Raw genomic sequence first — 22,804 nt, 5'->3', positions numbered from 1 at the left:
TGAGGGTGGGGAAGTCTTGTGTTCAGATCCCTAGATCTAGATTAGGGTGACCAGATGTCCCAATTTTATAGGGACAGTCCCGATTTTTGGGCCTTTTTCTTATATAGATTCCTATTACCGCCCACCCCCATCCCAATTTTTTCACACTTGCTGTCAGGTCACCCTACCCTAGATACTTTTGAAAATCTTCTTCCCTGTCTTCATCTTCCTCTCCCCCCCCAATTAATCTTTTTAATACTATTGAAGTTAGCCTGTTTAGGTGATCTTAAATTTTATTTCCCAGTTGCCAACTACACTATATACTATGTGAGTAAAAATCGTTATAATGTGGCTGTTATAAAAATCTAGATCATGAAGACATTCCCTCTTTCGTGGTGGTTCAGGGCCTTTTCAGTTTTGTTAATCTAAAACAAGTGTGCAGAACATTAGTCAGTCTAATACAGTATCTTGACTCCAGCAGTGGCTAATACCGGACACTTAATGAAAGAGGAAAGTCCCATAAATGCACCTGCCTGTGCAGTGCTTGGCATCCTTTCTTACTTCCTTAGGTGTTCAGCCTACATTCTGAAACATGTTAAGTGCTATCCAAGTTATTATAATCTCCCAATAATACAGCCACATGTTGACTATACACTGCCTAAAATAAAAATTTGCTCATCTTTTGACCCAAGTTTACAGTTCTTTTTATAAGAATGCGGTCCTTCTTTTACCCATCAGTTTTCATTACCTCTTCATAATTTTTGATACTGCAGTCAAGTGCATCTAACTCTTTTTTTCCTTTCCAAGAAAAATAACTCTAGTTTTTCAGTTTATCATAGTATATCAATCCCATTTTTCTCTGTTCATTGTCACTCTCTAGCTTTAAAATAAGGAAAAAATGAATGCAGGTCACAATACATCAACACCGAACAGTTCCATCATTAGAAAACTTGTAACTTACATGTTATGTCCAACTTCACTGTATCTGAGCATCCAATTTGGGGAGGTCTTGTTTTTTTTTAACTCCTGGTGCTGTACATTGAAGAGTTGTGTTCAGTGCCATTATATCTTCCCCAATCTGCTTTTGGAGGAATGTACAAGTTCATAGATTCCAAAGCCAGAAGGGACCATTGTGATCATCTAGTCTGCTCTGTGTAACTCAGGCCAGAGAACTTCCCCAAAATAATTTGTAGAGCGTATCTTGTAGAAAAAAAATCCACTCTTGATTTAAAATTTGTCAGTGATGGTTGAGGGCCTATCAGCATGAACTTTTGTTTTTGGAATGTGTGCCTTGTGTATCCATCCTTTCTGACTGGGGTGGTTTAAGGCTACAAGGTCCCTGCTTTACGCTGTGATATCCCCAGCAAGCCAGACTACCTAACAGTGCCTGTGGTTTGTTTTCTCTTTGAGGGCTTTGAACAGTATATTGCCAACAATTACTTGCTTAGAAAGAGTTGTGTGGTATGTTTATTGTTAAGGTAAAGGCATTACACAGAAAACATGTTAAAAACCATAAACTGATTTAAATACACACTAAGCATACCAGGAATCACTCATCAATCTCATTGGGCCCTAGTAAGTAGGGCACAGCTTTTCCAACCCTTCCACAAGGATGGGAGTCCCTCTTGCACAGAAGGTTCCTGTCCAATGGCTGGATCAGAAAGAAGGTCCTAACTCATAGCCTTTTTAATATCAAAAGCCCTTTCTTTGTTTTCTGGTTTCTGAAAAAAAGAGTTTGAACTAGTATATGCAAGCCTCCTTCAGGTGTTATATCTCTCTGGAGTGTTTTTAACATAAGTGACTTACCTTAATCACCTCCCTCCCTTTCCAAACAGAGAGACACTCAGGTTTTGGTTCCTGAAGGAATTGTGATTACTCTCCCTCCTGGAGTTGCTTACAGTCCCTGGCCCACAGTAATACATAAACTTAATATAATATTGACCCCAAAGGTATTGTTTGGGATTGAAATATGTCACAAGCTTGTCAAACTGTAGCCTGATCTTTCAGCGCAGAGAGGGGAACAAATCAATAATGGAAATTGTAAATTATGCCATTTAATGGAAGGCCAATTTAGGTCTCTGATTTGGTACCACTAGTGAATTCTGGTTGATGATATGAAATTGCTGGGTCATGAAAGGCCTCTGTGTATCCACCATTGCAGACAAATCTTTGAGCATGTGTGTCTCAGACTAGAGACAATAGTGGGTTGTTAAAACTCAACAATCTATTCATGTTGAAGCACTTTGAGATACTGTGTTTCCTGGGAAACCAGTCTGGGTAAGATGGGGAAGATACTTCCTCCTCTTCTTGTCTCGAGGGAGTGGAGGAAATGGAGAAAGTGGAAATTTTCCCAAGCAGGACATACAGAGGTGACCAAGCAGGAGGTTATAAAAAGACTCACCGGGGAAAGACGTGGACAGCCACACAGGAAATTTGGGTGGGGTAGAGGGGATGGACTGGCCAAGATCAGAGGAGGAGACCTGGGGAAAAAGGGCTCTCTATTTCAGAAACCAAGCCATGCACTAAAACATAAGGACCCTGGATGGCCACAGACAACTTTGACCCAAGGCTAAAGAATGCTTTGGAGAGATTAGGAAATGGAGGCAGGGAAATACATATAGGGTTTATTTATTTTTGTATAGATCTGTGTGTGTGTATTTAGAATCTGTGCAAAGTCTATATATGTTATGTGATGCATCTTATCACGTGTCCCTGAGGGAGTGTAAACTGCAGCCGAAGTGCCTGCATAGCTGAAGTTCTTGGGGTGGGTGTCTTCAAGCTATAGGGGAAGTTTCAGTACTGGATCTAGGGGCTGGGCAGGGGACCAAATAGTCATAGCTCTCATGAAGGGGTGACAGAAGATCTGCACTTCAAGAGCATGCCCATAGGCCTTAAGATAGGGATGGTGCTAGGGCTCTTTTCAGACTCTGGAGGCGTAAACTCAGAGGATCCAGTGACTGGATCCCCTCGTGGCAAGCTGGTGAGTGGCCAAGAAGGGGTGGTCAGCTGGACCTATGACAAGGGCCTTTCCAATATAATATATGGCATGGCTGGCACTCGACAGATTATAAACCTTACATGGAATGCAGTTCTCTGTAGCAGATTTTGCTGAATATTGTAAATCACTTTAATTCATGGAATAATCTTAGAAAATGGGGATGGATGCATAATTCCAGAAATATGGCACGTGTCGCCAATGAAAATCTGAATTGCGCACATAGAAGCAAGAATTATCAGAGGGCTGTCATTGGCAAGATTTTAAAAATCTCTCAAATTATTTGTATTCAATTTCATTTGATCATATTGTCCACAGTAAATTTTGGCCAGGTTCACCCTTCAAAGAAGGGATAAAGATCTGGTGGATTTTGTTTTTTTATTTCTGATGTAGACCTGCATTGCTTGTCTGTCAAAATACTGTTTAGTTACCTTGCTTTTGTGTACTGCTTTCCACAGAAAGGAGGTTTTTTCACTTCCTAGGATGTGCGTAAATGTATACCAAAGAAGTCACCGATTAGATAACACTATGTAAAGTTTAAAAAGTATTCATCCACGATCCTCAGTGACTGCTCTTCTGTGCTCTGAAATGTCAGTTCACCTCCTGGCTTTTTTGGATGTATGAAAGACAGTTGATCAAATATGACATGTTCATTGATTTATTTTCATAATTGTTTTCCCACTCCACTTAAGATGTGTGATTTTAAAATGAGTCCTTGCCTTAAAAATATTGGCAAAATGTACCAGTGTGTCTTACGTATGATCTCTCGAGTGCTGTAATGCTAACATCTCTGCTACACTGCAGACAATTACAGCTCTTCTGGTGGACCAGAGCCAAAAAGGATGTTGCTCAGGTTTTATATAGAGTCTAATCTTGTCATTCTCAATTAAGAAACCAAATGTAGACTGAGCTGGCTACTCCTGGTTAGGACTGAGGCATTTTGGCGAGGCAGTGTGTGGGGAAGATTGCACTGTTAATGCTTGTGCTATAGTTGTTTGGAAGATGTATTAGTGTGTTAGCACCTAGACGCCCCATCCCTGGACCAGGACCTCTTTGTGTTGAAGATTGTCCCTGCCTCAAAGAGTGTATAATGTATAATGGAAGTAAGTACTAGAGGATCACACTTCATTGCTTCTGTAGAGCTCATTGCATGCACCAGGGACTCTTTGCATTCCTCTGATTCCCCTCAGAAGCTCACTGTGTGCCCATATACCTTATTTAGGCAGATTGCAGGGAGTCCCTGAATCTCCCTTCTTCCTCCATGGCAGATACTCTGAGTCCCCTTCCTTCGCCTTTATTTCTTCTGCCTGGGGTAGAAGTCATTTGAGATGCCAACATTTTTAAACTGTATTGGGAGAATGGACAGGAGCTAAAAAGCGGGTATTGTAATGGTGGAAGGTGATGGTGGTGGCCATCAATCAGCTCTTTGATCTATAGAGGATTTCAGGGTTGACGCTTCTGTGTCTGCTAACCAGATATCAGGCTCTTCTGTGATCCTCATTTTCCCCTTCCAGTTCTTAGATTTTCATTAAAATATATAAATAGAGAGAGAGAGAGAGAGAGAGAGAGATTATATATATAAAATCTGCTCATTGATGCCCTTGAACGTTTTCTGAAATTTTTGGAACTGATGAGGTGCAGTGTTTAAAAGTTATTGGGTTACAGACAAAGAAATGTCGTCATTGCCATTGAGTTGCATATACACCTCTACCCCAATATAACGCTGTCCTTAGGAGCCAAAAAATCTTACCGCGTTATAGGTGAAACCGCGTTATATCGAACTTGCTTTGACTCGCCCCCCCCACCCCGAGCACTGCTTTACCGTGTTATATCGGGTCGCGTTATATTGGGGTAGAGGTGTAATACTGTATTTCACTTGACCAGTAAGACAGACAACCGGTCATACAGAAATATAGAGGAGCACAATGAAACAAGGAGACCGTTTTGGTCCTCATGGTAGGCAGTTGTCACAGGATACCAATGGATTAACAGTTGTCACTTTTTTTGCAGGCATCACATCAGAGTCTTTAGGCATCTGAAGAAAGATAGAGGTAGCTTTGTGGATCTTTATGGGGAGCTCCTCCCAAGCATGAAGGGCTGCATGGGAGAAAGCCCGAAGTGCTTGTTTGAAAATCAGAACAAGTAGGTGACGAAGGCCAAAGACACCGTGGGCTGGTTGGAGGTGGGAGTTGACATCTTGATAAAGTATAAAAGATGATAGGTAGGGTGTGGATAGTGAAGGGTCTTGAAGAATTTAGTAATGACCTTTCACAAAGGAAAATGAGACTTCTCTTGTAAATATACACCATGATTTCCTCATGCTGGGAAAAACTTTACATTTCAGTAAAAGGCCAGGAAGTGACATTGGAGGGTTCTAGAAGGTTCTTTAGCAATTGAGAGTGTCATGGTGTGAAAGCAGAAGCATGATGAATGAGCTGATTTCCCCTTCTGGCTTCAGGAGGCTGTATTGGTGGTATGTTTGACATTGACTACCCATTTTAATTGTAATCAAATAAGGGTGCCTCCTTTAAAGGAGTAGACAGATGCCCATTCCTAATTGAAAACAGTGAGTGTGTTCATTTGTCTAATTTTGGTTCTTATTAAACCAAAGCTGACAATTGTCCTGGCTCTTAAAAACTCTCTCTCAATTCCTCACAATAGGAGTTTCCTGGGCTGCTAATTGGCATCTCTTATGAAGTGTAGGCTTATTTTGAAAATTAAGAAGAGAGAATTGTGTCTTCAGTGACCTATATATTGACTTTCATGCTGTGCAGAAGAGAAACTGTTATAATTTGAACCACACTGAAGGTTTGCAGATGAACTTTTATCATGAAATGTGAAAAGGTGTATTCTCTTGCAGTGGATGTTACTGTACCGTAAGGGCATCCAGCTATTCATCAGGGAGTCTTTATGCAATGTTTCACTTTCTTAAACACAAAACACACAAACCTGAGTCATTGCTAACTCAAAAAGACTATAGTCCCTCATATGCCATAAGTGTGACAGAAGGTTCTTCACAGAAACAAGTGGAAACTTTAAGAGCTTTGAGAGGTGTTAAAAATAAATGCCTTTTTTCCATGTTAGGACACTTTTTTTTTTTTTCCCCCCCCTTCATTGAAGGCACACAACGAAGGAGATGTGGAGTGTTGCTGAAGACTTTGATTTCTTACGTAGTTGCTTTGCAGACCTCTGGTTAGAAATTTTTTTTTAACAAGAACAAAAAAAGCAACCACCCAACCCCAAAATCTAGGTCCCTCCCCATGCTATTGATGACTCTTTGTATGACATTGTGTGGCTATGCTATTATGCCAAAAATTGAAATAAACGTATTTCCAACCATTGAAAAGTTGGCAAGTATACTGCTGAGTGACACATGATTCTAGGAAGCACAAAGAACGCGTAGTCTTCATCAAACTTGGATCTTTCATGATGTTTTAAAATGGAAGCAGTTTTTTCAAGTGTTTGATCCTCACCCCTAAAAAAATCACATGAGCATAGTGCGGTGAATAACTTGACTAAAGGAGACATTCTTAAGCCTGAAAAGTACTCCTGAACTTTTAATATATATGCTGTGTTCTTAAAAGCTGCCAGGAGACTTCCTATGTAGTTTGTTCATTGCAGTTAATTTCCCCCCACCCCCAAAATGTTTTGAAGTGCTGGTTGCTGGTTAGTAAATCTTTCTAGGTGTACAAATAACAAAAGCCCACTTTCGCAAGATGATGTAGAACAAACAATAGGTCTGTCAAAATGGCAGAGGATCTTTTCTTAATTTGTAGTCTTCTCTTCTTGTCTTGTGTATTTTCCCTCCTCCTCTTCATGGACCTAAAATTAGATAATTAATGGTGACAAAAAAAGAACTAACCAGCTCAAAATCTTTATCCGCTTAATCTGCAACTATTAGTTTTTTTATTATTTTGATAACAGCATTTTCCAATGTGAAAAGCCTCTTGGACACTTAGTTATGCGTCTTTCATAAGGGAAAATTACAAAAATTGAATTGTTTTTAATAGGCAAAACTCTTTTAGCTCAGCACCGCATTTATAGTGTAGTTTAAAAGTCAGTTTTAATTTTTAGTGTGGTAAACATTTTAATGTTGTCACTTGATTTTTATGAACATTGGTTAGGCTTTGGAAAGTCTGATCTAAAAATCTGGCTGTGTTGAGCAGGGCTGCCCAGAGGGGGGGTGGCAAGTGGGGCAATTTGCCCCGGGCCCCGCAGGGGCCCCCACGAGAGTTTTTTGGGGGCCCCTGGAGCGGGGTCCTTCACTCGCTCTGGGGGCCCCGGAAAACTCTCGCGGGGCCTGGGCCCCCGGAGCTTCTTCCGCTCCGGGTCTTCGGTGGCGGGGGCCCCCTGCCTCCGAAGACCCCAGGCCCCCTGAATCCTCTTGGCGGCCCTGCCCTTTGGCCACTGCTGTGGTCCTGCACACACCTATGCACATGCTTAACTTTATTACTGTCAGTAACCCCCTTAATTTCTTGACAGTAAGGATAAGTCTATGTGTGAGTGATTGGAGAATTGTAGCAGTCAAAGGGAATTTCCAGTGACAGGAATAAATAAAGGAGTATGTACTGTTGTTTCATACCATATTTCTGTCTCAGCAGACTTGAAGGCCATTTTGGTGATGCCTCAGAAAATGGAGGGCTCCCTTTTATAACTTCATGATAAAGCTGTTTTCTGGTTTTTTTAATAGTCTGATAATTGGTAGCCTTGAGCAACTGTCTGGGATAGTAGACAGTGTATTGATGTCTGCATGTGAAATATTTTGGCACTGCACCATCTTCTATAGCTGCAGGAGACTAAAGTAAAATGACTCAAATTTTGTCCAGGGAAAAAGGCATGCACTGACTCAATGTGTATGTGGATTTTTTTTTTAAAGAATTGTGTGTGGGGGGGAAATTTAGATGTGGGACCAGATTTTCAGAAGAGCTCCACTCCCAACAGTCTAAGCACTCTTGAAAACAGGGCCTATTGGGTCTATGGAGTTTAAGGACATTGGCTGGATAACATGGAGAAGCTTGTTCTATTTTTACTGTGAATAAACATGAAGGCTGCAGTGCTGATGAACTCATGATGTTTCAAATGCACTAAACCGCATTTTGGTCAATACAATAAAACTTGCATTTGGTTTAGTTAGCACAGCTCTGAACCCTAGAGTTTGGAATTGGATGTCGCAAATTACAGCCATAGTGGTCGTTATATATCCTGGAATCCGGAACACTGTACTCTCTCTGTAGGAGTGATTATTTCTAAATGAAATCTGCCATGCATGTCTGTTTCAGAAGAACAGATCTGTTACCTTACTCTGTGCATCCAATATCATCACTCTCTAAGGGTTGGATCCTGCTCTTCGGGACTTCAGTGGGAGCAGGATTCGACCCTAAAGTCGCAGAGACCATTCTGGTATTACGTAGTCCTTGAATTTTCCCTGTATAACACCAAGTCAGTTCATTCAGTGAATTCCTAGACTTGTGTCTGCCCTATAATTTTTTTCTTTTTCTAAGCTTTAAACTATTGTATTAAATCCTGTAGCAAGTGTTGCTTGACATAATCACTTTTGACTGTGTTCTAACCCCCTGCTGTTCTCAGTGCCAGTTGACATTTTGCCCCTGTGCAGACCCAATCAGATTTAGTAAGTAATTAATACAATTACCTGTAGGCTAAAATGCTCCCATCTTACTGCATGTAGAAAATAATGCTCTGAAATAGGGCTTCAGATTTATTTTAAAACTAATGCATCTTTTTAGTAGTACCTTCCTGGTATAACTGTAAATGGTGCTAGATTTGTCATACGCACTTCTCAATAGAAACAATTCCACTCCTAGAGCCCTGACCAGGGGTATTCTATCTGCTACCCAAAATCCATAAACCTGGGAATCCTGGATGCCCCATCATCTCAGGCATTGGCACCCTGACAGCAGGATCATCTGGCTATGTAGACACTCTCCTTAGGCCCTACGCTACCAGCACTCCCAGCTATCTTCGAGACACCACTGACCTCCTGAGGAAACTACAATCCTTTGGTGATCTTCCAGAAAACACCATCCTAGCCACTATGGATGTAGAAGCTTTCTACACGAACATTCCACACAACGATGGACTACAAGCCATCAGGAATAGCATCCCCGATACCATCATGGCAAACCTGGTGGCTGAACTTTGTGACTTTGTCCTCACCCACAACTATTTCAGATTTGGAGACAATTTATACCTTCAAGTCAGCGGGACTGCTATGGGTACTCACATGGCCCCACAGTGTGCCAACATTTTTATGGCTGACTTAGAACAACGCTTCCTCATCTCTTGTCCCCTTATGCCCTTACTCTATTTGCGCTACATTGATGACATCTTCATCATCTGGACCCATGGAAAAGAAGCCCTTGAGGAATTCCACCAAGATTTCAACTATTTCCACCCCACCATCAACCTCAGCCTGGACCAGTCCACACAGGAAGTCCACTTCCTAGACACTACAGTGCTAATTAGCAATGGTCACATAAACACCACCCTATACCAGAAACCTACTGACCGCTATACTTACCTACATGCCTCCAGCTTTCATCCAGACCCCATCACACGATCCATTGTCTACAGCCAAGCTCTAAGATACAACCACATTGTCTCTGTCTGAAGGATCAGAGACAAAACACCTACAGGATCTCTATCAAGCATTCTTAAAACTACAGTATCCACCTGGTGAAGTGAAGAACAGATTGACAGAGCCAGAAGGATACCCAGAAGTCACCTACTACAAGACAAGCCCAATAAAGAAAGTAACAGAATGCCACTAGCAGTCACCTACAGCCCCCAACTAAAACCTCTCCAGCGCATCAAGGATCTACAACCTATCCTGAAGGACAATCCCTCACTCTCACAGACCTTGGAACAGACCAGTCCTCGCTTACAGACAGCCTCCCAACCTGAAGCAAATACTCACCAGCAACCACACACCATGCAACAAAAACACCAACCCAGGAACCAAACCCTGCAACAAACCCTGATGCCAACTCTGTCCACATATCTATTCAACTGACACCATCATAGGACCTAACTACATTAGCCACACCATCAGGGGCTCATTCACCTGCACATCTACCAATGTGATATATGCCATCATGTGCCAGCAATGCCCCTCTGACATGTACATTGGCCAAACTGGACAGTCTCTACGCAAAAGAATAAATGGACACATCTGACATCGGGAATCATAACATTCAAAAACCAGTAGGAGAACACTTCAATCTCCCTGGTCACTCAATAACAGACCTAAAAGTGGCAATTTTTCAACAAAAAAACTTCAAAAACAGACTCCAACGTGAAACTGCAGAACTGGAATTAATTTGCAATCTGGACACCATCAGATTAGGCCTGAATAAAGACTGGGAGTGGTTGGGTCATTACAAAACCTAAACCTAATTTCCCTAATACTAATTTCCCCTTACTGTTACTCACACCTTCCTGTCAACTGTCTGAAATGGGCCACTCTCATTACCACTTCAAAAGTTATTTTTCCTCCCTTGGTATCCTGTTGTCAATTGAATTGTCTTGTTAGACTGACCTCACACTTGATAAGGCAAATCACATCTTTTCATGTATTTATACCTGCTCCTGTATTTTCCACTCCATGCATCTGATGAAGTGGGTTCTAGCCCACAAAAGCTTATGCCCAAATAAATTTGTTAGTCTCTAAGGTGCCACAAGGACTCCTCGTTGTAATTCCACTCCAGTTTTTGCAATTTGTACTTTCTGCTAATTGTATTTTCCATAAACCTTTTAATGAGGGCCAACACCTCTGCTATAGGAAATGTTCCCTCTGGATGATAACTAACTGACTGAGGAAATTAATCAAGCTTCTCCAATGGGAGTGAGCTCCTGCAGTTACAGATAGGGGAATGAAGAAGTCTTTAAGGACTCTGTCTGCACAACAGGCGACAATACTTCATGAATAGATAAAAATGCAAATGGAATGGGTGTGAAATTGCCAGAGATCAGTTTAATTTTGGAAAGTGTGAGGGAAGGCTGCTAAAATAACTGGTGAAGAGGGAGAAGGCTTTGAAAGCAGAGTTGGACTTCATGAAAGTAAAATTCCTATTTAAATAAAAAAAACAATTAAAACCAAAAACCTAAGGCTTGTTGGCCCTCCTGACTTGGTGGTTCACGAGGATTTGGTGTTTCTATTTAATGCCCAATCTCTGAAGCTTCTACTATGCAAAACTCCTCTGAGCCTTTAGAGCTTAAAACTGCATAAGATGTATTTACTCATTAAGTGAAAGGGGAGTCAAATCTCAGTCTGAACTTTTTTTAATTATCTGTTGATTTTCTTAAAGCTGCCAGACCAGAGAAGAAAATTGGGGGCATTTTATGGACTAGCCAGAATAGCATGTCTTTGATTTAAAAAGAGTTGATCCACAGTTCAATTGAAACACATCTGGCTGACTTTTCAAATAGAATGTAACCCTCTCAACCTCAAGGTGAGGGGCTTTGTCTGGGCAGCCCAGAAAAAGAGTAGTGCTCCTTTTAAGGGTCCCCTAGACCCTTTCAACTAGAACGCCTGGTCAAAAAGGGACATTGGCGGCTCAAGTCAGCGCTGCTGACTGGGGCATTAAAAGTCTTGTTGGCGCAGGGCTGGCAGGCTCCATACCTGGCTCCGCATGGCTCCCTGGAAGCGTCGACATGTCCCTCGACTCCTAAGTGGAGGGACGGCCACGGTGCGCTCCGTGCGCTGCCCCCATCCTGCCCTGAGTGCTGGCTCCACAGCACCCATTGGCCGGGAACTGTGGCCAATGAGAGCTGTGGGGGTGGCACCTGCGGGTGCAGGCAGCGCACAGAGCCACCTGGCCATACCTCCATCTAGGAGCCGAGGGATGAGTTGCTTCTTTCAGGGAGCCGCCCAAGGTGAGCGCTGCCCGGAGCCTGCACCCTGAGACCCCTCCAAAACCCCAACCCCCTGGCTGAGCCCTGAGCCCCTTCCCACCCCCAAGCTCCTTCCCTGAGCCTGTGCCCCAACCCCCTGCCCTAAGCCCCATCCTGCACCCAAATTCCCTCCCAGAGCCCGCACATCACACCTCCTCCCATGCCCCAACCCCTTGTCCCAGCTCAGAACCCCCTCCCACACTCGGCATCCCTTGGCCCCAGCCCGGAGCCACCTCCTGCATGCCAAACCCCTCATCCCTAGCTGCACCCCAGAGTCCGCACCCTGAACTGGTGCCTTCACTCCCTCCCGCACCCTAACACCCTGCCCCAGCCCGGGCAATGAAAATGAGTGAGGGTGAGGGAGATCGAGTGACAGATGGAGGGGGGATGGAGTGAGGGGGCAGAGTCTCAGAAGGGACAGGATGAGGCCTCAGGGAAGGGGGCGGGGCCAGGGTGTTTAGTTTTGTGCAATTAGAAAGCTGGCAATCCTAGCAGCACTTTGGAAGGCCAGTGGGGCTGGAGTAAGCCATTAGCCCATGTGTACCTGGGGAAGGGTGTATAAATCTTGCCTCTTCAGCCTGTGCCTAATCTCTCATACCAGTTTAGCAGCTCCCACTCTCCCACCCCGGGATTAGAGTAAAACCAGATTTTTTTTTTTTTTGATTTGCTGTGGGCATTTTGCACGCGTCTCTCTTGAGTCTGGGAAGGAATGTTTAACTCGCTGCCAGATTGGCCAGGGTAGGTTTTGTTTGCCTTTCCACAATAGCTCAGGGACCCAATAGGGAAGATCAGAAGGTAAGATGCAAGATGTCACGAGTTAGGAGGTGGCAGGTGTCCAGTACAGTACTCATTCAATAGGGTGGCTGATTTTCTGATAAACTGGGAGTGGATTTAGAAGAAGGAATACTCTAAGAAAGCTGAGGAATGGGTCTGGGGCTCAAAATGTCCACTACAATGGGAAGACCAGCCCCCTTTCCTCAGCCCCATAATCCTCATATGAGGGGAGGGTGGTGATATCCCAGCAACTGGGTAGGGAGTTGCCAGCAGCCCTCCGCCATGTGAAAATCATTAAGGAAGGAATGATTACCTGCACCATATGAACTATTGCTGGTCAGTTCCCAGATGTGTTAGGTAATAAAGTTGTGGCCTAATTAAACCACCTCCTTTGCATCTCATCAGTCTTTTAGAATGCCCAGGACAATAGTTCTTGTTCCTGAAAATACTTTCACCTGCCTTCTGTTGTGGTCGGGTCATGTATAATTTTTGCATTCATTTGAATTGAAAACTGCAGCAGCTACTATAGGGCATGGATCAAGGACTGAAAATACGTTGTATCACTAGTTCCAGGCATTTGTCAGAACTCTTGTATTCTGTTGCCTTTCTTGGTTCCTGGTCTGTCTCCAGATTATTTTAGAAGTCTGATTTAGAAATTCAGAGACAATGGAGTAAATCCCTAGGAAATTTTATAACTGCTTAATCCCTCGGCTACTTGCTATGCTATCTCATTCACATGTCTAGCGTTTTGTTGCAACTCACTTTAGGTAGATTTTGCTCTTTCACGGGTACTGCTACTTTTTATCTGGAGCTCTTTGCCTCTTTGTGAGCCTTTCCCTCTCTCCCTCCCCCAAAGAAACTCCCCCCCCCAAAACTTACATTAAGACCTTACACCTCCCCTTTAAACACTAAATCCCACTTTGAAAATAAAACAAATACAAAGTCCCTATCATAACTATAAAGGGAAGGGTAACAGCTCTCCTGTGTACAGTACTATAAAATCCTTCCTGGCCAGAGACTCCAAATCCTTTTACCTGTAAAGGGTTAAGAAGCTCGGGTAACCTGGCTGACACCTGACCCAAAGGACCAATAAGGGGACAAGATACTTTCAAATCTTGGGGGGGGGGGGGAAGGCTTTTGTTTGTGCTCTTTGTTTAAGGGGTTGTTCGCTCTTGGGACTGAGAGGGACCAGACATCAATCCAGGTTCTCCCCATCTTTCTAAACAAGTTTCTCATATTTCAAACTTGTAAGTAAAAAGCCAGGCAAGGCGTCTTAGTTTTACTTTGTTTTCTCAACTTGTAAATGTACCTTTTACTAGCGTGTTTATCTTTGTTTGCTGTACTTTGAACCTAAGATAGAGGGGGGTCCTCTGAGCTCTTTAAGTTTGATTACCCTGTAAAGTTATTTTCCATACTGATTTTACAGAGATGATTTTTACCTTTTTCTTTAATTAAAAGCCTTCTTTTTAAGAACCTGATTGATTTTTCCTTGTTTTTAGATCCAAGGAGTTTGGATCTGTATTCACCAGGGAATTGGTGAAAGGTTTCTAAAAGCTTCCCAGGGAAGGGAATGGTGGCAGCGGACCAGAACTAAGCTGGTAGTTAAGCTTAGAAGTCCTCATGCAGGCCCCCACACTTGTACCCTAAAGTTCAAAGTGGGGATACAGCCTTGACAGCCCCATATTTTTCCTTTCACTCTCCTTGAGTGCCAGATTTCCTTGTGCCAAAAGACCACACAGAACCCTGTATGCAACCTTTACGCTGGCTTTAAGTAGTGTACAGGGTTTTAAGTGGCATATAAGACATTCTGTGGGCTGTCTGCAAATTAACTAATTTCACCTTTTTTGATAGAGAATCCACTCACATTTTTCTCCAGGGGAAGGAGAAAAATGTCAACAAGCAGTTAAAAAATAAAAATGTAGATGGCTTCAGGGAATGACACACATAAGACGTTTCCTATTATTTCTTTTTGAACTTCGATTTACTGTTTGTTTTTTTACCTCCTCCCCCCACCCCCCAAAGTCTGTCTTCTGTGCTTGCATAATGGGATAAGAGTACCATCGCTTAAAATTGTGATCATCTCTTTAATTATGTGCACAGAGGACAGCTGTATGTATTTATTATTAGAAGGTACAATAATATCTGCATTTAGGTTAGTCATGTATAATATAAGAACCAAAGCTGAGAAAAGAAAATTAGTTGGGATTTGTTTACAAGTGACAGACAAGGCTGTACATAGTGCTTCCCCCCCTCCTTTTTAAAAAATGGAGTCAAATCTTTCCATCCTTAAGGTTAAAGTTATTGGTGCGGTTTGATCAGAGAGAATGCAAATATCAGTAATTTGTCTGGCCCTAATATAATATAAAGAGGGGGGTGGGTGAAAAAAAGACAACTTGCCATTTGTATTTCTTTGTTTAAATGAGGCATTACATAAGATATACAAATAGTACATTGTAAGGCCTTGCGTACTACATACAGGTATGAGAAATTCCAAAGATGTTCATACTTCTATGTAATAGAAACTTATAATGCTTCAGAATAGAATGCAATGCAACAATCAGTATTGTTCTTGTCTTTATGGTCCAGCTTGAGAAGATCTCAGGCAATGATTGGAATCTAAATGAAACCAGAATACCAAGCTACGCAGCTCTTCAAGAACACTGGGACGCTTTTTTGCGTAATAGCTTTGGGAAATTTTATCTGATATTATTTGAATCCCTACATTAATATTGTATATTTAAGTTTGAAGTTTCTACTGTATAGAAGGACACTATAACAGATAACCACTTTTATAAATTGTTGCATGTGGTGGTGTGTGAAGTCATTGTAACCTTGGCAATCAAAAGGAATAGTGTAGAGGGAAGAAAAAGGGGGGGAGGGTGAGAAAACAGTAGGAAACATTTGCTACTTGTATAATCGAAACTCGCATCAGATCCCAGTTTTTTTTCTTTCCTTCTGGAAGCATTCTGCTGGAGAGCAGAGATCATCACTTTCATGGTTTATTCTTTAAAAAGCCCAATTTATTTAATTGGCATCTAGTAACGTCCACAGAAAATGCTTAGTAACTGTTCAAAATCAAACTTGATTGCTGCTATAGGTAGTTAACACATAGGATCTAGTTATTGGCTCTAGTTACAAAAAGTGTGGAAATTTGGAAAATGTAATCTATTACATTATCCCATTACACAAGTAGCAAATGTTTCCTGCAGCTTTCCCCCCTTTTTCTCCCTTCTACACGACTCCATGTGATTGCCAGGATTACAATGCCTTCACACGCACTATTTCACACACCACCACATGCAACGATGAAAATATAATCTATTATATTTTGAAGAATTTTGACCCACTCTACTTCTTACTTGGGGCACACCACTGGTGTTGGGTCATCTCTCAAGTGCTTATGGACACTAGTCTCCCAACACACCTGTTTCTTGTCTCTTCTCCAAGGTGCCTTCCATCTTTTTTTTTTTTTTTTTTTAGTGCTGACTCTGTAGTAGCTGTGACTGAATATCTGAGTCTTTCTCTCAAATATTTTGATTTTTTTGCAGTATAACTTTGTGGGGCAGGAACTCTCTATTGTCTGTAAACTTTTTTCCTTGTTCCTATTCGCAGAGCTGCATTTGGTGCCTCCCTCCCCTTTGGATAAGGTGGTTAGGGTGGTGGTGCCAGGGTGCCCCAGAGCAGTGGGTCTTGGAGTAAACACTATTGAGATGCAAGGGGGCACTTCACACTTTTTGAAGCCATCTGTGAAGCTCTGTTAAGATGTAAACTTTTCTATTTCTTCCATAGTTCTTTGGTTCATATGGTGTACACGATTCTTGAAAAAGAGGAAGAAAATTGTCTATAGGCTTTGGAAAAATAGGGTTAATTCTGGGCATTTCAATTTTACAAGTGTTGGAGTGCAATTCCATAAGTAGAACACATCTATTTTATGGTATATTGAGAAGGATTGCAAATATTCTGGAGAGTTGGCTTAGAATACAGTATGATCTGGGGACAGAGGCTAAAACCAATATGAAAATCAATAGACAAATATAAAATGGTTAGTGTGGGTGGGGGATCAAATGGCCATTATAAGATGGAGGAATACTAGCTAGACAGTTGCACAATAGATGTGGTGTCTGAGGCTTGTAGATGATGATGAATTGCATGAATCATCTCTATGAGGTGGTGCAAAAAGGCAAATGTATTGGTTTGTACTTATCAGAGCATTGGTGTAAAACTGACATAATGGCTTTGTGCTGCATGGGGTAGGCTTAAATTTGGAGTACAACTGGCTTTTGGCACCTAATTTTTTAAAAGACCGAGACAAATTGGTGTTCGGGAGGTGGCAATACAAACAATACATGAATAGGAAAATATGACCTATCTGGAAAGGCTTTGCGAATAGCAGAACAAGGATTGAGGGAAACATAAATAGGGAGGTGGGAGGAGAGCATTTATAACAGAGGATCAGGATTGTTCTCGTTAGTAAAGATCAGAGCTGGAAATTCAATTCAGTGAGTTTCTAACCCATCAGGAAAAAATCATTTTGGTTTATAATGAAAAGATAAAATTTCAAAAATTTTTGCAAAATGTAAATTCTGAAAGTTCAATTTTGGAACAGTCTAAACATTTAATTTTGATAGCGTCATTCTATCAATTTTGTTTTGGCTTTCCTATTGTATTAATATTTTATAGGGTTGTCAAGTGATTAAACAAAATTAATCGCAATTGTGCGATTAAAAAATTATAGAATACCATTTAAATATTTTGGATGTTTTCTACATTTTAAAATATATTTTTAATTACAACACAGAATACAAAGTGCTCACTTTATATTTTTTTTATTACAAGTATTTGCACTGTAAAAAAACAAAAGAAATAGTATTTTTCGATTTGCCTAATACAAGTACTGTAGTGCAATTTCTTTATCATGTAAGTTGAACTTACAAATGTAGAATTATGTACAAACAAACTGCATTAAAAAATAAAACAATCTAAAATTTTAGAGCCTGCAAGTCCACTCAGTTCTACTTCAGGTTCAGCCAATCACTCAGACAAGCAAGTTTGTCTACATTTGGAAGAGATAATGCTGCTGGCTTCCTGTTCACAGTGTCACCTGAAAGTGAGAACAGGCATTCTCATGGCACTGTTGTAGCCGGCGTCGCAAGATATTTACGTGCCAGATGCGCTAAAGATTTGTATGTCCCTTCATGCTTCAACCACCATTCCAGGGGACTTGCGTCCATGCTGATGATGGGTTCTGCCTCGATAACAATCCAAAGCAGTGCAGACCGACGCATGTTCATTTTCATTATCTGAGTCAGATGCCACCAGGAGAAGTTTGATTTTCTTGTTTGGTGGTTCGGGTTCTGTAGTTTCTGCATTAGAGTGTTGCTCTTTAAAGACTTCTGAAAGCATGCTCCACACCTCGTCCCTCTCAGATTTGGGAAGGCACTTCAGATTCTTAAAACTTGGGTCAACTGTTGTAACTATCTTTAGAAATCTCACATTGGTACCTTCTTTGTGTTTTGTCAAATCTGCAGTGAAAGTGTTTGTGACGTTGCAGTCTGTATGTTTTTATAAAAATATGCTAATGAGTGAGAATATAATGTAACTGGAATATGCTTCATGCAAAAGGTCTCTTGTAAGGTATCATTACAAAGCTTATCATCTACTGAGTGTGTTCATCCTATTTCTATAAATGTATCACTCTTGTATCTAAAACTAGAAATATGAAATATAACTCTGAGGGCCTATTGTAATTATGCAAAGTGTGGGCCATTAATGGTGGTTTGGAATCTTGATGGTTCCCATCAACCAGGACCATTGACCGTGGATGGCTGTTTGCAGGCAAGCCTTCCTGTGAGTCAGGCTGGGAGGAATGAAGGCTTGGGGTCTTACAGTGACATGTGGTCATGTCACCTGAACTGGAATTCATCTTTAACCTGGTGCTTTTCCAGTGAGGGGGTTGGACCCAGAGGGACAAAGGATTCCCGCTTATGCAGAAGCTATATAAGTGAGTGAAACAGAACAAAGGTCAGCTATCATGAGGAATCCCCTAGCTACCACCTGAGCTGGTACAAGAGCTGTACCAGGGGAAAGGATTGTGCTTGGGCTAGGAAGGCATCCAGTCTGTGAAAGAATAGTGTTGAAACACCTTTCAGAGTGAGACATCATCTGTACTCATTTGTATTACTGTATTAGGCTTAGATTTGCGTGTTTTATTTTATTTTGCTTGGTAACTCACTTTGTTCTGTCTGTTACTACTTGGAACCACTTAAATTCTACTTTCTGTATTTAATAAAATAACTTTTTACTCATTAATTAACTCAGAGTATGTATTAATACCTAGGAGGGCAAACAGCTGTGCACATCTCTCTATCAGTGTTATAGAGGGCGAACAATTCATGAGTTTACCCTGTATAAACTTTATACAGGGTAAAATGGATTTATTTGGGTTTAGACTCCATTGGGAGTTGGGCATCTGAGTGTTAAAGACGAGAACACTTCTGTAAGCTGCTTTCAGGTAAGCCTACAGCTGTTAGGGGCGAGTCTGGCTCAAACCAGGCAGGGCACTGAAGTCCTGAGCTGCCAGGGCAGGAAAGCAGGGGCAGAAGTAGTCTTGGCACATCAGGTGGCAGCTCCCAAGGGGGGTTCTGTGATTCAGTTCATCGCAGTGTTCTTAAAATGAACAACATGTGCTGGGTCATCATCAGATACTGCTATAACATGAAATATATGGCAGAATGTGGGTAAAACAGAGCAGGGGACATACAGTTCTCCCGCAAGGAGTTCAGCCACAAATTTAATTAACACAATTTTTTTTTAATGAGCGTCATCAGCATGGAAGCATGTCCTCTCGAATGGTGGCTGAAGCATGAAGGGGCATACGAATGTTTAGCATATCTGGCACATAAATAACTTGCATGCTGGCTACAAAAGTGCCATGCAAATACCTGTTCTCACTTTCTGGTGACGTAAATAAGAAGAGGGCAGCATTATCTCTTGTAAGTGTAAACAAACTTGTTTGTCTTAGCGATTGGCTGAACAAGAAGTAGGACTGAACAGACTTGTAGACTCTGAAGTTTCACATTGTTTCGTTTTTGTAAATTGCACTTTCATGATAGAGATTGCACTACGGTACTTGTATGAGGTGAACTGAAAAATATTTCTTTTGTTTATAATTTTTACAGTGCAAATATTTGTAATAAAAGATAATATACACATTGTATTCTGTGTTGTAATTGAAATCAATATATATGAAAATGTAGTAAAACATCCAAAATATTTATTAAATTTCAGTTGGTATTCTATTGTCTAACAGTGCAATTAAAACTGTGATTAATTGCTATTAATGTTTTTGTTAATCCTGTGAGTTAAGTGATTGACAGTCCTAATATTTTAATACATTATAATATGTTAGCCAAATATTAATTTTAATATAATATAAATTTTTTACATGAAATTAATTGAAATGATGCTTTTGAAGTATTTTGACACTGTCAAAATGAAACATTTTTGACTTTTTTCCCCAAAGAACATTTTCGTTGAAATTAACACAGACCTGTGAACCATTTACATTTTGAAAGAAAACTAGTCTGTCAATTTCCCCCCCAAATAGCTCTAGTAAGGACTGGGTTAAGAAGTAATAAACTGGAATGGAGTTTTTCTCTTAAACCTTAAACTGTAAGAGAAATGGCAATTTAAGAAGTTGCTGAAGATGCGTGAAATCACTATAGGTGAATGAAATTGTCAAGTTTCGCCTCGAATGGAATAACACATACCCATCAAACTCAGCTTCCAACCAGAATTATCCTATCAGCTTTTAATTTTTTTTTTTTTTAAAGCAGCACCACCTCCTTTTCTATATAAGGACCTGGTCTCTTGAGCATTGCTAAAGTGTAGGAGAAACCAGAGTTCTCCAATATTGTTACAAGGTTTTAGTGAGCACTTGGTTATGAAAAATCAGTATACTTGACCTGTATGATGATGTTTGTCTTGTCCTGTGATAAATTCAGGAATACATTTTTTTAGCAAATTTCCCCATCACTTGAGAAGTTGTGTTGCTAAAGACAGCAGGAGACTATGGGCCAGCTGTGACTGTTCAGAGCAGTGAGACTTGGTAATTACTAAGAGGGGGAAGTCAACTAAAAGGCTTAAAAGTACTTTGTCGACAACAGCTTGATACTAACTTCTTAGCAATCTGGTTGAAGTTCGAGATTTTTACACTGTATGCATCAGAAATTGCTCACAACTTGTGTTTGGTAAACAGTGATGCCTTTCCTTTCTGGCTGCCTTGTTGCACATTGTACTGTACCTCTGGAGAAGAGAAGAGGGGAGCTGCACAAATACTACTTTTCTCTTGCCAAGCAAATGGAAAGGATTGGTCTCTTATTGGCCCTACATTGTGGACATGCGTCCTCATTTTGTGTGCCAGTAGCTTTAAGTGTTTCTGGAAGAACTGGATAATCAGTGGCTTCGATCTTCCCTGGATTCCCTTATTCACCCTCAGTTCATACAGAATCAGTTGTTTCACTGCACCAAATAGGACATAGGTCAGGTCTCAGAAGGGTAGTATGATCTTTGCAGTTAACACCACCAACTAGGTAGGCAGCTTCATGGCTTATTTTTAAAAGGAGCCCCAGGTGGAGAGCATTACAGTAGTCTAACCTAGGAGTTCCAAAACTATGGATAATCACATCTGAGAGAAACTGTCCCTAAGTAATTCAAAAGTCTTCAAGCATTGCTTGCAGGGAGCCCCACCCTCCAGTGATCTTCACATTCTGGGTGTGTGAACTTGGAAGTGTATGGGCAGTGTATTGCAGCTGTGCATGCACACTGCTAATTGTCCTAGTGCTCCCCACCCTAAAAATAGGAGTAAGGGGTTGTAATCCTAACTGCCACCTTGGTTCCCTCTGATCATTGTTGATTGTGTTCAGGAACTGGGCAGAGTCCAATAGTCCCTTCTCCTCGGGAAAATTTAAGCTGTACTAGCAAGGGGAGAAGTGTAATTAAACACTTACTCAACTTTCTCAGGTTTTGGTCTTGTTGGACTCCTCCATCTTCCCCTTGCTTGTGGCACTGCTGAGTCTCAGCTTCTCTATTCTTAGTCAGATGGATGGCACAAAGTCCACCAGCTTCATGTCCTGCTACTCTAACATAATGAACTAGCATGCTTGTGTTCTTAATGGAGTAGCATACTTTGTACTTCTGCTTAGGAGAGAGGCATATCCCTGACCGATGCTTGTGTGTTCCCTAGCTATACGTGGAGTGGCCTCAAGCTCCAGCCTGACACTGTGATTTGGCACCGAGAGGCTTGCATGTCAGGTGATTATGGCTGAGATTTTGTTCCTAATCTTCAAATTCCAGCCCCGATATTTGGGGGCGTTTAGTACCCACAGAAGGACAATATCATCCCAGAAAGCTAGATTTGCTATTGAGAGTAAATCTAAGACCCCTTTGAGGAGCAAGGTCTCTCACAGACTAGTTTCTGAGATGAACTCCATAGAGTTGCTGTGTTCCAGCAACTGTCGCCTCTTCCTAGAGTGAGCACAGGCTTTGACTGTTTGGAAGAAAGGGATGTTGATGTTTTGAAAGCGGTCGCTTCAGAAAAGCTACTATCATCCTGTTTTTCCCTCTCCAGATCAATGTGTTGCAGAGTCAATGTTTAGTCATCAGGAAAATCTTCTTCTAAAATTTTTGTGTTCTCTTAGGGAGAGCCACTATTCATGATTGCTGACACTGAAGACCAGAATTTCCACAAATCTCCCCATCATTGAGGACTCTTTGGAACCAGCAAAGAGCCTTGAAGCCCTTGAGGAGTTGATACAGGCTGGTCGGCTTTGCTTAGCTCTTAACGAAGAGGAGGCAAAATAGTGGAATATCCTGGGCAAGAAATCAAACATTTGTAGATAGTTAACAAGCCATGCTGGCCACATTACATTCCTGACCTTTTGCATGATCAGCTACCTGAGATGGCTAGGGTGGAGGTCCAGGTATTCTGATAAAGGTCAGTAGGTCATAATACATGTACGCTTGACTACTTAAGATGCAGACACATGAGTAAGACCTGTGGGAACAGTTGTGACAATGTGGAGATAGTCTTTGCTCAAAGCTTTTGTGTACTTGGTGGAAGTGCAGAAGCTGGCTGAAGATCTACCC

At 41.5% G+C, this 22,804-nt stretch overlaps 1 protein-coding gene across 3 annotated transcripts in view; it reads left to right on the top strand.

Annotated features, from left to right (window-relative positions):
• LOC113406795 (serine/threonine-protein kinase DCLK1) overlaps positions 1 to 22,804 on the top strand; it is a 346,452-nt gene that overhangs the window by 15,199 nt on the left and 308,449 nt on the right. The gene's annotated exons all lie outside the window — the stretch shown is intronic.

Source organism: Terrapene carolina, unplaced genomic scaffold (assembly GCF_002925995.2).
Source record: "Terrapene carolina triunguis isolate 2854851 unplaced genomic scaffold, T_m_triunguis-2.0 Scaffold139, whole genome shotgun sequence".
Taxonomy (NCBI): Eukaryota; Metazoa; Chordata; order Testudines; family Emydidae; genus Terrapene; species Terrapene triunguis.
This window is presented reverse-complemented; position numbering and strand designations above follow the sequence as displayed.